Source organism: Copadichromis virginalis, linkage group LG13, assembly GCF_057382275.1.
Source record: "Copadichromis virginalis isolate Kocher_CV1m ecotype Utaka linkage group LG13, C_Virginalis_male_GT1.1, whole genome shotgun sequence".
Taxonomy (NCBI): domain Eukaryota; kingdom Metazoa; phylum Chordata; class Actinopteri; order Cichliformes; family Cichlidae; genus Copadichromis; species Copadichromis virginalis.
Window position 1 is genome coordinate 27,529,672 of NC_140630.1, and position 12,809 is coordinate 27,542,480.

The following is a 12,809-nucleotide window of genomic DNA, read 5'->3' on the forward strand; positions in this document are numbered from 1 at the left end:
AGGGGTCTGTGCAAAGGCTCCCCTCTTCTGTGGAGAATCTCTGTGTATGCCTATGAAGTAACCTACGTAAGTGGCCGAAATCATAGCCAGCATTTATGCTTGTGCTGGTCACATGATTGACTGTGTCAGCCAAAAGAAAAAAATAAACTCCTGGGTCCTGCTCTTTGTTGTGGTGAGTTTGTTTAGGGGATACGTATATTTGTCCCTCTAGTATTTATACTGCTTTGTACATTATAGTTTCAGCAATCTCACTCTAGGAATTTGCTACCATTTGCTAATCCTTATATTAATGCTGTGATTATAAGTCCTTATACTGAGGCGATGATCATTATTCTCTCACTGATAAATTCAAAAACTGTGGTGAAAAAATACCCAGAAGTGCATTACAGTGCTGAACTGAACAATCACAACATATGTGGGCTGCATCAACCCGATATGTAGTTAAATATCTCAGGAGGTGCAGGTCAGGTTATGCGGTAGGTTACGGTGTAGGGTTCACAGGGGTTTGCGGTTATGTCATAGGTTACAGGTTCGTTTCAGGCATTATAAAGTGGCATATTTAACATTCATTTAAAAATCTTCTCTATACACAATCTCAGTGCTGATCAGAACTGCACTCAACCTTGATGAAGATGGAATTTATACTAGTATGTTCAATAAATGCCTTTGAACTTTGATTATAAATAACCCACTGAGACACATAAAAGCCAAAATCTCAATACGCTTTAAAGCTCTGAAGGGTTTTTTTTTTTCAGACTCGGGAAATAGTTGATCAAACTGCTGTAAACAACCTAGATTGGAAGGTTTGTAGAGTATGAAGCGCGTTCTTAAGTTGATAGCACAGGATGGGTTCGATTATAACTGATCCGCTGATTAAAACTGTATTTGTTGTGAGTCCCCCTGCTGAGATGATATTTAACCAAAACTGTGTTTACAAGCTAATTATGAGACATTTGATCTAAAATCCCTGCTAGTTCAATCATGATCATTCACAAACATACAAATGTCAATGTTTCTTCGTTCACATTCACAGATATGTACAGTTTTTTATTTTACCAATCCATCAGGACAACAGATTACTGTGTGCATATCATTCCTGGACAAAATAAGTCAATTAACTGTTCATAGTTAATGCTAGATTAACTCAATATCAATTAAAAATAAATCAATAAATAAATGTAAATTTATTCCTTACAGTTTATGCCCAAGGAGCACTTCCTTAGCATGCAGAAAAACTAAAAAATACTAACAGTATTAAGACATCTCAGCTAAATGTGTAGTAAAACTATCAGAAAAGGTTGTTTCATTGGAGATCAATATGTGGCCCACAATGTAAAAATGAGTTTGACATTCTTGAACATTCCTGAACTTGGTGTTCTTGTGACCTTTCTTGTAATTGCCAAACAATTTTTGGTTTTTAATGAAAGATTTTCACCACCATTAGATCAAATTCTATTGCTGTCCATGGTACCTAAAGTGTGAAACCCAATGTAAAATATGAAACCCCTTGGAATTGTTAGTATATTATTGGTCTGATGGTGAACGTTTTAACATTACCAGCTAAGCACTGCCATGTTAAGAAAGTCAGCACATTGATGGCGGAATTTAGCCAAATATGTTGCAGAGGTAAACAAAAACCAGAGTGAAAACAAATGTTTTATCTATTTATAGATTACCAGCTGAATGTCAAAGTTTTACATGGACACCAAGTAATTCCCACTCTATCTTGGCAACCTGACTAACTGATTTGTTATCTGATTACTACATTATCTTGCTTCGTCGTCATGATTGTCTGATATTAAGCACTGGTGTGGATATTTCTAAAAGAAAAACTCATGCAATGCAGAGAGAACAAACAGCTTAAAGCTTCCAGTGCAAAGTTCAATGATATTAGTCAAGCCTAACAAAAGGTTTGGAGGTTTTCTACAACAAATAGTCAAGAAACCTGTGTCTAAAGTTGATAGACTTTAGAGAGAAAATAAGTCTACAAAGAATAAACAAAAAAATGAACCCTGTGAGCAGGACAGTCAAGAGGCTTTGCCATGTTCTTTCATCCCTTCACTGGCTTTTTGCTCAGTGCTATTTTGATCTTTACTGGTATAACCTAGAGACCCTAAAGGATGCACTTGGCACGCAGACGAGCTCTAACTCCCTGAGGCTCAGCTGCCATCAGTGTATCTAAAATATGCTGTGCTGCATAAAAAAGTTGCGAAAAGAAACAAAACAAAAACTAAATCTTACAACGAATAAAAAGCTATCACACTTGGTACTTTTGCTTTGCCTGAGGACACAAATAACTTCAAAGATCTGTCAGAGAAAAGGCAAAGATGTGATTTTCCCCCCTCTTAAATGTACTACCCTACCTCTTTTTGTGCTTCTTTTATTTCCAGGGATGAGGGCAGAGCTGAATGCAGGACAAACCTATCATGTTTGGTGATTTGGTGATTATAGAAGTGATCAAAGTGAGCGTGGACAGCTCGAAGCTCCAGCACGAGAACAATTTGACCACAAAATGGTAAATGGTAAATGGCCTGTATTTATATAGCGCTTTACTAGTCCCTAAGGACCCCAAAGCGCTTTACATATCCAGTCATCCACCCATCCACACACACATTCACACACTGGTGATGGCAAGCTACATTGTAGCCACAGCCACCCTGGGGAGCACTGACAGAGGCGAGGCTGCCGGACACTGGCGCCACCGGGCCCTCTGACCACCACCAGTAGGCAACGGGTGAAGTGTCTTGCCCAAGGACACAACAACCAAGACTGTCCAAGCCGGGGCTCGAACCGGCAACCTTCCGATTACAAGGCGAACTCCCAACTCTTGAGCCACGATCGCCCCAAAAGACAAGGAGGAAAAAAGTTAACCCGAGGCAAAGCTTTACTATCGATATGACTTAGCTTTGCATTTCTCTGGCAATCCTGCCCTTCCAGCAGCCAGAATAATTAGGATATTGTATGCATATTATAAGACAAATCCATCAAAAGCCTTTGCATACGCGCATTTGCATTATGGTGTTGTGCATTGTGTTGTCAAATTACGGGCCACAGAGTGAGTTATAGACCCAGTGAAATGAGTGATAAATGTACAACTAGTGCATTTGCAGAGGCCAATACTTTCCCATAATCACAACTTTACTGAATCTGTGAGCCATCAACACAGTTGTTTGCTGAGCCTTAAAAGCAAATAAATATGCAAACACATCACATCCAGAAAGAAGCCTTTACATACCATTAAATATTTAGATCCTCTGCATAAAATAGTTATACACTATGTAAACAAAAGACAAATGTGAGCAAGTGCTTACACATGCAATCTGCTGTACTCTCAGTTCCAACTTCCTGCAGTAAATGTATTCACTGGGTCTTTTTTTATGTGTATTTAGGCCTTTTATCCACTCTCCCGCTTCCTTTCTCTTTATCTGTACCATTTGTCATTTGCGGCAGCTGACATCATGTTTACCGTTATTAATGCAGAAAACTTTTATGGGCGTCAAACTTCAAACGGGCTTCTAATCAAACGGAAGCGACAGTACTGTCACCGTTAGCAAAATGTCACAATGTACAGCATTAGCTCTCTTTAATGATGCTCTTTCCTTTTAAATAGCACACCTGATCCCTTATTCTTTTCTTATACTGTAAACATATGACATCTTTCAGCTCCGACTCATTTATTATCAATTTGCTTTTCCTAATGTTGAATTTTCTCTGTAAATTTACACTTTTTCGCCTGATTGCAAAAATAGCTGTTTAAATGTCATCATGTAATGAAATAATGAAACAAATCTAAGCAATAATGCCTGGTTGGCTTTAAGGCGGATGTACCATGCCCTACTGAGTGCTTGGCAACAACTGTGAAAAACCAAAAAAACCCAAAGTATAGACTCTGTAGGGAATGAGTCTTTTGGAAGGCTCCTACATGAATTAATTAGCAATTAGCATGTAAAAAACCTCAGTGAGTTAAAAGCAAAGAAGACGTTACACTAATGAGAAATTACTAATGTAAAGGTGAAAACGCCCCTGCAGCTCGTCTATCAAACTGTTCCACAAATACAACATTTCTGATCATTTAGAATTTTGTTATCATGATAAAAGTGCTTCTGAAATGCAAATGTTTTTTCTGTTTTTTTTCTTGTTTTGTTTCGCGATTTCATTATTATGTTGCCCGCAAGCATTCCCAGCACTATGTGCTTTTCTTAACATGCCTCTCCCCTCCTCCTTTGATTGACCTACTTTTCAGGATGCTAATAAGTCAGGGGGGAAATGTTTGGTGTAGCCCTGTCGAATTTGCTCTCAGTGGGCCTACATCACACTCCTGTCAGCCTGTTTATTGTTGATGAAGTGTCCTTTTTTTCCCCAAGGAGCCAAGGTGTGAAACGGAAATATGCTGAAGGATGTATGTTTTTAAGATGAGAAACAAAATACCTTTTGGCGCCGCTGCTTTTGTCAAGAAGCTGCGCAGGTGATAAGTTCAGGAACGTGCAGCTCTGTTTAATTCAAGTTGTAGGCCTAATCAGTTTCAATCAGGGAAGACATTTTATGTTTTTTTGTGTGTTTTTTTAAGGCTTGATTGACAGGGAAGCTGTTCACTTTAGTCACTTCCAAATAACATGTCTAAAAATAGCACACAAACTGGGGCTCATGGAGAAGCTGAATATGCTGCTGTAAATTAGTTAAACTTGTGTGGAGATGTGTGGTCATCTGATCTCACTGCCTGCCACTGTGTGGAAAGCTCATGCTCATCTGAAAGTGAGCTAAAACCTTCCCAGAGGTTGACTCTCTAAACGGCACCAAGCCAAGGATAACAAACTCCAGTAGCTAGGCCACATTTCATATTATAGTGAAATGATACACTTCTACACCGTGAAGGCTGTAATTTCAGATTTCAAATATCTTGATAGCTTGAATTTACAGTCTGATATTTAAATATGCTTAGTCCCAAGACATTTAATATGCCACTATTAGCAAAGATCGAGTTCCTAACGTCTAATGAGTCTATTTGGAAAGTATTTCTGAATTGTTATATTAGTAGTACCATATATGTAATGTGTAACTAATTCTAGGTGAAAACTACATGGCAAGTACAGGCAGTGTATTATCAGCGTGCGATTCACACAGTGGCAGGTGGTACATTGTCAGCTGTGAATGTGTGAACAAAAGCACAATTATAACTTTCCCACATCACCTGCTCCAAATTAGCTTGGCTGATCCTCGGATTTATCCTTGCTGCTGGACACAAAGGGAAAATGACAGCTTGGAAATTGTTTCTGTCACACAAAAAGTGAATCATTTAAAGCCAGACATCTCTTCTTTTTCCAAAACAAAGACTTGTTTATAATGTTGTTTATCCTTAAGTAGCAAAACAAATCTGCACAGTCTGAACACTGAGATGTTCCTCAGTAGTAATATATAAAAATGTTAACTTCGACCTTTCAGATACTTATTTACATAGATAGAACAAAAAAACAAGTATTTGCAATTGTTAGGAGTTATTAGACATTTTAGGAAATATGCTCATTTTAACTGCTAGCTTAGATGCACCACTGCTATATCTGTGGAGCAAATATCAAACTACAGTACGAACTGGTTAGCAACAAGAAAGCTAAGCTATCTCTATTCACAAAACAAAACAGCAGCCAAAAACTCCCTATTTAATAATTTTATACTGTTTAATTCAGACAGAAAACAGTTATAAAACAACAACAATCCTACAAAGTATTACTTATGATGGGGTTTGAGTAAGTTACAGTGTTTTGCTAGGCTAAGGCCTCAGTCACACAGATCTAAAGGTCAGTCAGTAGCCCCTGGTCACTTCTATTCCCTGACTGGAAGTTTCCATTTGTTTCTAGTTGTAAAGATGGGGCTGCTCCCAAAGCCTCCTTGTTATGCTTTGCTTGCTAGCAGATTAGTGTGGACACTAGCTAACTAGCCAAACTAAACTTGAAAAAGTGCTACACAAACCAGAAACATGGTCTATTCACCTCCAGATTAAAAGTGCTTCATCGCTGAAACCAACATGTGAAAAGGTACTACAAACTACTTTGAAGGCAAAATGTGTCAGTTTGCTCACTTTTCACAGTTTAAAAATTGCTTAGCCAGTAGTTAGCGAGTATTTGCTCACAAGTCTGCATCTTCAGTACAAACTACTACCATCTACTGGCAATCAAGGTAAATCACAAGCAGGTGTTCAGTACCGCATGGTATCCCTCAAGGTGATTGATTTAACCTTGCAACAACAAGAAACTTCCTTCAACCCCTTTCCGATCAGCTGGGAATACACATTATTTTCCATTTCAACAGGCTGTTGCCAATTGGTCTCTAGCCCTATGTGACTGGGCCCTAAAGTAACCACCCTCTGTATTTTTAGTCTGGACATATAAGTGGTATTTTTTATTATACAGATGAGTGTTAAAAACTATACTTTGTGCTACTGACATTTTTGAAAGTAGGTTGTACATGCATCCCTTTGCCTGCTTGCCGAGAGTAAAGCGAGATGACTAAATGCCATGTCTGGATGGTAAATATGAAGCTATAGCAAGCAACTTGTTAACTTGCATTGAAATAGGGAGATGGGATCATGCTGAATGTTGGCTTTACTCCATATAAAGCCAACAGAATCTACAGGTAACTCCAAATCTTCATAGTTAATACACAAAAAAGTAAAAACAACACTTCATTTGTTTTGCGTTTTTTGTTGTTTGCCAACTGTCTCCAGGATTTATGCTAAGGCTAAGCAAGGCTAAGCAATTTCTTTATCTTCACTGATGTGAAAGTGGCATCTTCTCTTCAAGCTAAGTGTTTATTTTTAAATAGCTTTTAAGAGCTTCTAACCAGTTCAAACCTATCGCCCAGTTATTTTGAAGTCATAGTCACAGCTCTGTAATCAATTTTGATGCATCTTCAGCTCCTCCGGTGAAACACGTGGCTTCAAATATACCTCGTGCATAGGTCAACACTTCAGTCTCCTACGTGATTTGGCTTTGTTCGCTGGATAATCAGGGCTCTGTGCATTTTGAATCATCAGTCGTGGGTGAATGAAAAGCCAGGTGGGAGGTCAAAGCTCTCCATCCCATTCTTTGCCAGGCAAATAAAACATTTCAGCACCAAGCAAGGGATTGATGGTTTGGCCTCCCCTGTCACCATGGTGATTGAGTCACCTCACGCTAGGAGGTGGCTCCAGCTCACAGAGTTGTTCCCTTCATACTCAGTGTGTAGCAGTGAGCAATCACAATGACTGACCTGGAGAGTTGACTTTTTTCTCTCGTAGAAATTCATAGTAAGACCCAAGACTGGAGTTGGACTCATAATGGAGGTGTGAGTTATTTCAAAATATCCAAGCTCTTTGGGTTCAAGATAAGCATTAACCAAGGTTTAGCGCGAGTTCATTTCCATAAAAAAGCAATAAATGCTGACAGATGCAAAGTAATCCCAGGAGTCATAGATTAAAGCTATACTAATCAAAGTTTGGTTTTCTTTCTTGCTACTTCACTTTTAGTATCAGAAAAATAGGAGACAGAATGAAATTCTTTATTTGTGTTGGAGTTCTGCCAAACAAGTTAGCGACATGACCTTAATGCATAATGTGATCCTATGACTGATGCCCCAAAGTTAAGATGCATTCTCACAAGTTATTTTCCCCTCATAAATGAACTATGGAAAATAAACTTACACAAATTTACCAAAATTGGACGGTAGAGGGCTGGAAAAATGTTGCCTGGTCTGATGAGTCTTGATTTCTGCTGTGACATCAGGCCAGAATTAGGTATAAAGAACATAAAACTATGGATGCATCCTTTGTTATAGAAATGGTTCAGGGTGGTGGTGTTATAGTGGTGTGGGGGAACCTTAGTATTGTTGCTGACCATGTCCGTGTATCTATCTTCTGACGGTTGCTTCCAGAAAGATAACGTGCCATGTCAAGAAGTAGCTGATTACATGCTTTTTTGTTGTTTTTTTTTAATGAACATAGATGACCTAGGTGTTTCAGTTTCTCACTGAGCCTTCACAGTCTTTTGTGCTTGTCAGCAGTGCCAGTGGACATACATGGTTAAAAGTCAACCGTATGACACTGCAGTACATTCTCCAAATGAGATAACACTAAATAAAATTTTCATAACCAGTGTAGTACCAAAAAAAAGAAGACATTTTCTGAAAACAGCTCTGTTTTTGCCCTTTTGTTGATATCTCAGCATACTGTCAATATGCTGAGACATCTTTGCCAGTGACAGCTATCTTGTGTGCAGTTGGGCCATGGGTTATTCGGAGCAAATAAATATAGTAAAGTGTAATTCCGTGATTTTGACTGTAGAATTAAACTGAGATACATCATTTTAATTACATTTTTATTAGTGTTGTTTTTATTTTTAAAGTTTTTATACATACTGTATAAAAAATGTAGAGGAATAAAAAGGAAAATCTGTGGTCTACTGATCGGGTCCTTGTTGCCACTAAGGTAAAAAAAATAATCTGAAGCCTTTTTGTCCAAATACTGAGGAAGAATGACGCTCCAGCTTTCATAAACATGAAATGCAAAGAAAAATAAGACTGGCTCAGTGTCGACCAAGCGCTTCCATTGACATCCAGAGTTTTAAATCAACACTGGTAACAGTTTGGAAAGGCACATGATGCCGAAAGCACTAAAAACACAGCATTGTTTTTACTCCACTGTTTAATTTACTGAACATGTTCAAAGTGTTGTAAAAAGATACTTTAATTTTCAAAATAGTTTAAAAAAAAATAGGAAATAGGGCAAAACGAGTCATTGGTATCTCTATCGCGTCCGTAAACAAACTAACATCTTGATGTGTGCCCGAGCCAACTATAAATCTCAAGCATCTCTGCAGGTTTGAATCAGCATTAAATTTTAAACACACTGCTCGAGGATTTCACAAGTAAATACTATACATAAAGGAGCAGCGGGGGATTAAAAACCCTGAAGTAGCAGAAGATGGATCCCACCATTATGCTCTTTTTAAAGAAACAATTGCTATTAAAATATGCACCTGCTATTGACAGATACCAGCCTGTTGGTCAAAGTTGGTCATGAGTTAGTCACATCAACCAGAAAGCGTCGTTGTGTTGGTGGTTGAGGCACAATGAAATGATCTGAACGAGAAACTGTCACTTCTAACAAAAATAACATCTCAATCATGTGTCCAAATCCCCAGCAATGTGAAGGATCCCCCCCTCTCAAACAGAATAAGTTCCCCTGGCTATCAAGACATCAGATCTGGTTTTAGTGGGTCTTGATAGAACGATATCAGTACGAGCTGATGCAACTCACTGGGGAATTATGAAACTACGCTCACGCTTCATCTGCTCAATGAAAATTTCATCAGCGGGAGCCTTTTCCAGGCCATGATGGGACAAGTCTGAACAGCACCAATGCAGCTCTCTGGCTGTGAAATGGAGAAGAAAAAAAAGAGATTACATAACAGACAACAATGACAAACGCTGCGCATTCAAATGACATAAAAACACAGGAGCAGCAGAGGAGCTACATATACAGAGGTGTCACATATAATCCATCCAGCGTGGGAAAGTGGTTAAAATACCAGTGAAACTACTACAACCATTACAAAATCCCCTTTCAATAAATAATAGCTTGCTCTACAAATTTAATGTGCGAGTCTCCTCTAAAGATTTAAAGTTAAATATGACGTTGAAATATTGCCTTTATCTACCAAAATATTATTGAGTCAGCGTGAAAAGTTCATTTTGAACTTGAGACCTCGTGACTTAAGGTGTCTGGCTGGCTGTGGACTGTAGGTAATCACTGCAGCTCTGCTCAGGCACCTGATAAATTATCAAATACATCGGCACTCCAGAAAGTGCAGCCTGCAACTATTCCCATCTTTTACACTCCAGTACTCCTCAAAGTAGGGTCAGAACCCCTTGGGGGGTCCTAGATTTCCCATTTCCCAACATTTTTTTTTTATCTAGCACAGCACTATATTTTATTAAGAAGGACAGAATTTTCGTTTCTACTCCTCCAAACTGTTACCCCATCACTTGAAAGTTCTCTCTCTTGTGCTCAATTAGAGCTAAAAGTGACTTTTTTTCCGAGTCAGACTCCCACGTCAGCTTCATTGGTGCTGACTAGGCTGCGACTTGTTCAGCGTCCCCATTTCTCTGTATTAAAATCTACATACAGTCGCCATCCTTTGTCCTACAAACACCATACATTTTTAAGCACTCAAATATGATCTCTGTCTTCCCCTCGCTCCCCCTCTCTCTAAAGGTTGACTGAGCTATTGAAATATAAATGCGCCCTTCACTTGCCAGGGCATTGGCTCTCATTTTAGGAATCCAGCTACAACAGCCAGGATTCTGAGACAGCCTCCTGTAGGAAGTGTAGTAAATGGGGATGTTAGACACACACATACACTTCAATTATGGATGGGGATTTTGGATTCTCATGATGCTCCCGGGCATATCTGACCCTTTCTTTGTAAAAAGAGCTTTGTCTTTTGCAGACATTATGTCCCAGCTGTGAAATGGCGAGCCTGTTTTTAGACTTGTTCGTGCAGATGTTAAAAAGAGGGTTTGATTTTGATTTGGCTATGTTCTCATGTAAATGAGGTTAGAAAAGGTTTTAGGTTAAAATCAGATGCTTTAAAACAAGGGATGGGGAGGGCGGGCTAAATGTTTCCTGTAAAGGGAAATATCAGTAATATGAGACATCCGTAACATGTGGAAATATTTCATGAAGAGCAAGAGAATAGCAGTAACCACAACAGCACAGACATTCTAATGCTGTTATGTATGACGTCTTATAGGGAAAAGCCTGAATGAATTACTGGTGGGAAAAAAAAGATGGTATATTTTGAGTCGCCTATGGTGTCTGATAATAACAATAATGTAGAAAAGCAAAGGATGAACACATTTGCTTCCTTTTCACATTTCTTCCGCACACTCAGGTGTCTATAATGAAGCATTCAACATTTACTGAAGTGAGTGGTTTCTGCATGTATGCCTATCCATAGGGATGGGCATACATGAGTCATTTTCGCACTCCATAGAGTGCGACAATGACTCGAGTCGCGACCCATTTGAGCACTCATGAGTTTTTGGAGTGACGTGTTAGGCGGGGCTTTCTCAAATCAGAAAAAAACAAGCAAACACTAAACTAACACTCTGGTGACCCGTTGTCTTATTATTAGGCACCGATTGTTTATTTTTTCCTCTTATTCATAGGCTGGGATTATACGTTTGCATGTTTTTACTGACGACATGAGGACTGCTGGTCATTGAAAAGAATATGTGCAGTAGCTTGAAAGCCAAGGTGCAGCAAAAGCTTAATCAACCAATCATTTTTCTTAATGTGCAGGTCTGCAGAATTTTCTATGTTCATCTCTGCAGAAGTATACAGCATTGTGCAAAAGTCTTGAGTCTTCATTACTGTAATTAGCTTCCAGTGAGCCAGACTTTCTTGTAATTTTTTATGTTGTCTTGAGCAATAGTTCTCCTCTGTTTCTTAAAGTCTTTAAAAGTTTTTCTTTCTTTTTTTGGACATTGTTTGTTGAACCACTTAACACTGATCTATGAATCATTCATGCATGAAAGAGACACCTAACTCACAAAAGAAATGGTGGTGGACAAAAGAAGAAGTGGCAAACTATCTGGAGCAGATGGATAGTATATGGAAGTCATGTCTTTAAGAAGTAGGAACAATAGGAAGGAAGAAACAATAGAAAATAGAAACAAAGTCCACTAAAGACCTGACACAGGACCTGAGAGATGCACCCGAGCCTTCAGTTGATCCATCAACTGTTTGCAGTAAGCCTTGTTAGAAATGGATTCAGAGGAAGGGTGGTCGTCAGGAAGACGTTCCTAAAGAAGGGAAACAGGAAGAAAAGGCTGAGCTATGCCAAATTACACAAGAACTGGACTGTCAAAGTGGTGATAGGTCTTATGGAGTGATGAAACCAAATGCGAAATTTGGGTTCAAATTGTTGTCAACATGCATTCAGGAGGTCAGAAGAAATGTACATATCTACAACCATCTGTAAAAACACAGTGGAAACTATGTCATGATTTGCCAGTGGATTTGGGGATCTTGTCAAAATTGATGGAATTATAAATGTAGAAATACACTGTCGGATTCTTATCCACCATTCAGAACCATCTGGAAAGAGTCTGATTGGCAAGAGCTTCATTTTTCAGCATGACAATGATCCCAAGCACAGTGCCAATGCAGTAAATCCATACTTGGATAGAAACACACAATGGAACATGTCCAGTCAGTCACCTCGACATAATTGAAGCAGTCAATGGTCATGTGGTTAGAGAACAGCCAACATCCAAAGCCACAATCCAAAGAAGAGATTTAAATGTACTTCAGGAAGCCTGGAGAGCTATTCCTGAAGACGTTTTTAAAGAAATTGCCTAAGAGAGTTCAGGCTGTGTTGAGGAATGATTGTAACCATGTCAAATATTGACTTTCAAACTTGTTAGAATCTCTTTTTGTAATTTATGTTTGTACATTTTTTACATTTTTCAGTAAATTGCTGCACCTATATTCTATTTTCCTAGCAAAAAAAAAAAGAATTAGTGGTGCTTTTTGCACAGTACTGTACATCCACCATGAGACATCTAAATGTTATACTTAATAATAAATATGAACACTTAGGTTCAAGTAAGGGGCAAGCTTATTTTCTCCTTCTTTTAAACTCTAGATAAGAAGATCTGTTTCTTTAAATTTCCAAAGGCAACAACATTACCCCTCCCCCCTTTTTACAATTTCACTCATATTTAGGGTAGTTTTAATTTGAACAATGAAATCCAGCACTTTGACTGTCTTCCAA